Here is a 6,000-nt window from a genome sequence, read left to right as displayed (position 1 = left end):
TAAGAGCAGAAGAAGAATATTTCCCTATCCACTCTCTCCACACCATGTGTAATGTTATAAACCTCTATCATGTGTCCCCTTGGTTGTCTTTTTTCTGAACTAAAAAGCGCTAAATGTTGTAGCCTTACCTCATAACACCGTATATTTGTATAGAGGCATTATAATATTAGCAGGGCTTTTTTCAATCCCCTCCTAATGATCCCTAAAATGAAAGCGGTTTTTCATAGCTGCTGTGCCCTGAGTCAAAAATTTCAGTTAGTTGTCCACTACAACCCCAAAATCCCTCTCCTGGTTAGTCACAAACAGCTCAGACCCCATTACTGTATATGCGAAGCTGGGATTTTTTTATTTTTTTTTTGCCCCAGTCTGCATCACTTTACAGTTATATTGAACCATATTTGTCATTTTGTTGCCCACTCACCTTATTTAGAGAGATCCATTTGGAGCTCCTCACAATCTTTTGGGTTTCACTACCATAAATAGTTTTAAGTCATCTGCAAATCTGGCCCCTTTGCTGCTCACCCCAATTTCCTAGATCATTTATAAATAAATTAAAAAACACTGTTCCCAATACAGATCCCCGGGGGACCCCACTTTTTTCATTTCTCCATTGTGAAAATAGTCCGTTTTATTCCTACCCTCTTTCCTGTCCTTCAGCCAGTTTGCAGTCCATGAATGAACTTGTCCTCTAATGCCCTGACTGCTAAGTTTACTCAAGAGCCTTTGACAGAACCTTGTCAAATCGTTTTGAAAGTCCAAGTACTGTATACAGTGTCAACTGGATCAGTTCTATCTACATGCTTATCAACTAATACTAAGCACTCTAAAGTGTTCAGAACATTTCACATACTATACATTGGCTCATATACTGCCTAGGAACAGAGCATTTGCACAATTGCAGTTACACAATAGAGGCCATTCATTCCATTAATGTGAGGCTGATGGAAGCATTGCACAGCATATGAGCCACTATCTTCAATATTCCCTACAACAGCTCTGTAAGGTGAGTCACCATTATTATCCCTATATGCAGATTTGGAGGAGAGGGCCAAAGCTAAGCAAGAGGCTTGCCTAAAACCACTTCATAAAACCAAAACACGGCTGTCAATATCTCAGTCTGCTGCTGCCTATTTCCAGCTTTCCCGTAGGTTGCTAATCAAATGTGCCGTTTACTTCAAGCAGACCTGGACCTATTATCTGCTGCCTACTCCAGTTTTCTGTAGTTTTCAGGACATTGTCAATCATTTCCATAGCACAACTGACTGACAATCACAATAGGGAACTGTGGTGTTGAGTAGGCTGGCTGGATACGTTTCATCGTGTGTCACAGGCATCTAATCAGATTGCCTTAGCAAATGTAAGCAGGAGGATTTCACATCTCTTTATGGGTATTGACCAGGCAAAGTTGAGCACTTTAGTGTTCTATTGATTTCAGTGGGAGAGTGACACGTGTGCTGAAATCACTCCTATTGACATCAATTGAGCTTTCAAATGTTTACTTTAGACTGCACAGTGCCCTAGATTAACTTCTAACTCCTGCACATTGCAAACTGTTCAAGAGACATTTCTATATCCTGCACTTACCCACATGAGCCAGCGTGGTGTGATGGTTAGAATGCTGGACTAGGACCAAGGAGACCCGAGTTCAAATCCCCATTCAGCCATGAGACTTGCTGGGGGACTCTGGGCCAGTCACTTCTCTCTCAGCCTAACCTACTTCACAGGGTTGTTGTGAGGAGAAACTTAAGTATGTAGTACACTGCTCTGGGCTCTTTGGAGGAAGAGCGGGATATAAAACATTAAAATAATAATAATGATAATAATAATAATAATGACTGCATCCCACACTCTTCCTTAGACACTGTAGCCCACAACTTGGGAGCACAGAAAGTAATCCCGAGAAAAGAATGTACCCTTGACTGCAAAAGATTTTGCGCGTGCACATGTTGTGGAGATGTGAAGCGCGTGTGCGATGTGTGCACGTGCAAAGCCTTTTGCAGCCAAGCGGGGAAAGGGGCGGCAGGGAGGTATCCTGCCACCTCGATTACTAACGAGAATACGCATGCTGGAGGGGGGAAAGCGGCGGGAGGGGTAAGTAAACCCTCCCCCGCCCTTAAAGGAACCCCCACCCCAGTGCTGGACCGCAGCTCCGCGGTTCCGTGCTGTGCACACCCCTAATCCCAGCCCAACTGGAACAAGCCACATCACTTGGGTAGTGACATTGGGGTGGCCTGTGTTCTAAATGCTGTCACCACCAGCCCTTTTCTCCCCTGCTGCCCTGGCCCCATAGCTGCCACCTCATCAGCCACCTCCATGGTGAATGCCGTAGTGGCAGCTCCTCTAAGTTTTGCCTGGCCACTGTGCACTATAAAAACAACACAGCTCACAGATGGGTGAGGGTGTGACGCCTTGATATTGCCAGCGGTCAGGTGAAGCTTAGGAACAGTTGCTACAGCTCCTGGAGCTTTAGAAGTCACCACCGAGGTGCCAAGATGGTGGGGAACCAGGGAAGGAAGGGAGAGGCCGCTGTGGGAGGAGGTAGTATGTTTTTGTTAAAACATTTCTATCCCATTTACTTCCAAAGTGACTAGCCATGAAAATGTACAATATACATAATAACAATGGCCACCGAAATGGACAGCACTCTAGTGATGGTATGATCTGCACTAAGGTTCCTGCGGACTCGTAAGGCAGCTGTTGAGAATTTGCCATTGTGGCAAAGAGGATTAACTGTAGTAGCACTGCTTGTGCAACTGTTCATTCTCAACACCAGCACGGCTGCCTTACGAGTCCGTAGCTGTCCCGGCGCAGTTTGCACTGTTGCTGAAATACTGCACATCATGACAGCCGGTCATAACAAATAACTGGAACAGCAGAGACATAATATCAAACCAGCAGGACAAAATCAGAGGTGCTGCAATAAAAATAAACACCTTGCCTCACTCCAAAAGCCACCTGGAACAGAGTTTTTACAAGCCAGGAGTGAGAGGGTCAGACAAGACTGGAAGAGGGAGTTCCGGAGCTTTGGTGCAATGCCTAAGAAAGCCCTGTCCCAGCTTCCCACCCATCTGATCTCCAAAGGTCAGTGGCATAGCCACCACTGCGCAAGGGGAGACAAATGTCCCTGGGTGGCAGGGAATCAGGGGCCACCATGGTGCCCCCCAATGCAGCTGCTGCCACTGGTGAATACCATGCTCATCCTGCTGCCGCCACTTCCCCTGCCCCCTTCTGCCACCATGAGCCACCAGGTGCACCATTCCACCCTGACCACGCACCTTCCACCTGCATCAGTACACCGACAAAGGGGGCATTGCCTGTGCTGGGCACGGATGTTCCGGTCATCCATACCCGGCACTGGCCATGCCCCCTGCTTTGGCATGTTGGTGCAGGCAGAAGAGGCATGTCCAACATGGGATAGCGTCCCCAGTGCCTGTGTGCACACTGCGTTGAACAGGGGTGGCATAGAGGCAGTGGGGGGGGGCAGGCACAGTGCCCACTGGTGGCAGGGGCTGCAGTGGGGGAGGTGAGGGGGTTCCCTGACCTTCTATCCCATCCCAGGGCTGCTGCCTGCTTTCCTACATCCCTGCCAAAGGTGCAGAGTGGGGCCTCAGCTGAAGATCTAAAAGGGTGACTGGCACACCCCTATTGTGTATACAACATAAAGGATACTTCAAAGGCACCTGTGAAAATGCCCAGTGTACCTTCTAGGTTGACCCTAAGAAGAAATATATAACTCTTTTATTTTTCTTCTTTTTCTTCATTTCCATCAGTACATTGGGAAGCTAGGTGGGTTTTATCTGTTCTTTTTGTTTGTTTGTTCGTTTTTCCCCTTTCATGGAGTCAGCACAGGAAGCTGTCTTATACCAAGTCATTGGTCCCTCTAGATCAGGACTCTCTACACAGACTGGCAGCAGCTTCTCTCAGCCCTAACTTGACTGAGCCCAATCCTTGCTGTCAGATGTCTTTCTCAGCTCTATCTTACAGTTGTTAGAGAGGGAATTTGGAACCTCCTGCATACAAGCATGCAGGTGCTCCTCCCAGAACAGCCTTACCCCCTAAGGATAATATCTTATAGTGCTCACACATGTAGTTCCTCCCATTCAAATGCAAGCCAAGGTGGACCCTGCTTAGCAAAGGGGACAATTCATGCTTGCTACCACAAGACCAGCTCTCCAGCAGGCAAGAATGCAAAACATTATTAACTGGCCAACGTGAGGGATTTGTAGAACTGTCTTTTCTGACACAAACCTCCCATCCCTCAGGATCTGAGGCCCTGCCCAAAGTACCTGCAAAAATTCAGTGGATGATGGTCTCCCGTTTGTAAAACACTCCTCCTTTCTTATTGTTGCCCTGTGGTATTATAATAAATTGGATATTTTCTCATTGGGTTGAGATATTTTTTTGGGGGGGTGGTATTACTGTTAATGGTTTTGTTCCTGTAAGCTCCTTTGAAGGCTTAGGAGGAGGAGGCATGGAGAAGGGAGGTGTCAGGCACGGTACTATGCTAGTCAAAATAATAATAATTCAAAGCCCCTCCTAGGCACATATAAACTGGACGATGTGAAAGACAGAATAAAATGGAATGAGCCAAAACAACCCCTTAAAAATCAACTGGATCCTCAAAACTGTGGGATATGTTAGCGATACTTGGGAATATTTCTAACAGTATACTTTTATTGGCTCCTTTGCAGCCCGGAGCAACCCAGAACTGACATTTCATAAATAATTTCTTTGCCTAAAACAGTGCAATGTGTTCAATCCACGTTGGACCAATAGCTTAGAAATGAAATCCATGCAGCATTAGTAAAAGACTATTAACCCATGCCTTGCCAAAAACAAAACATCCAGAATGACCCCTTGCCATTACCAAAATGGTCTGGAATGACCCCTTAAAACAGAGGTAGGCAACCTTGGTGCTCCAAATGTTGCTGAACTACAACTTGCACCATCCCAATTTATTGCAGCCGGGGGAAGATGGAAGCTGTAGTTCAGCAATAGCTGGAGAGCCAAGATTGCCTAGCCTTAAAAGCTGGTATGGAGTGGGCCTGAACAACTTCTTAAAAATCAAACTGGATGGAAAAAACAATGGGATGCATTGGAGACACTTAAGAACCGTTTTAGAACTGAAATCTGTCCATTATTATATTTTTCTCAACCCCTCTACATCCAGGAACAGTCTAGAACAGAAATTTCACAAATAATTTCTTCAATTAGTTTTGTAAACATCTGAATGTTAAAACTGCTGTTTCTAAGGCATAAAATATAGTCAGATTCACATTCCATACAGGAGTGGGTGGGAATGATGAAGGAAAAATCAAAATCCAGATTCCTGTTTGGAGCAATAAACAGCATTCCATATTCCTTAACCCAAGGCTGGCATCAGGGGTTGGCCAACTGGAGCACTAGTTAAGGGCCCAAGGCCATCAAGGGATCCATGACCATGATCTTGAGACCTTAGTGAGGTGGTGGGGGATATAGTGAGTGCTGAACAGTGTTCTGATCTGTTGTCAACATCATAGCCACCAAGGTCAGCCTCCTCTAAGCCCTGGCGGGGGAGGGGGTACTTTAGTAATACTGGTGGCTTAGAGTGCTCAGCAGCAGCCATGCTGTTGGTGCCCACCATCTTTGTTCACCTCTAATTCACTGCATTCATCCCTGTCATTGTGCCACTAGATGCAGCGACTGAAACAAATGCATTACACTATTGGTAAATATTGGTAAGATTGGTAATCTTAGAACTGAAGTTATCTCGGCTTCACGGCAGTTTTGGAACAGTATTAATCTGAGATTCCCAGTAATGACTTGGTTGGGAACATATAACATGCTCCAGAGGCGTGCATGTGCCTTAGGAATCTCAGATTCTCAGTAAACTAATATGAGATCGCTTGTGTGTACCCACCCATTGTTTCCAATGTAAACTGCACTCCTGAAGTGCAGGTGTGCAACTTTAAGTATTTGCACACATATACAAGACCACTGGCATTTCCTTAAAGGCCACTC

Source organism: Hemicordylus capensis, chromosome 4, assembly GCF_027244095.1.
Source record: "Hemicordylus capensis ecotype Gifberg chromosome 4, rHemCap1.1.pri, whole genome shotgun sequence".
NCBI classification, from domain to species: domain Eukaryota; kingdom Metazoa; phylum Chordata; class Lepidosauria; order Squamata; family Cordylidae; genus Hemicordylus; species Hemicordylus capensis.
Note: the sequence above shows the minus strand (reverse complement) of the source record.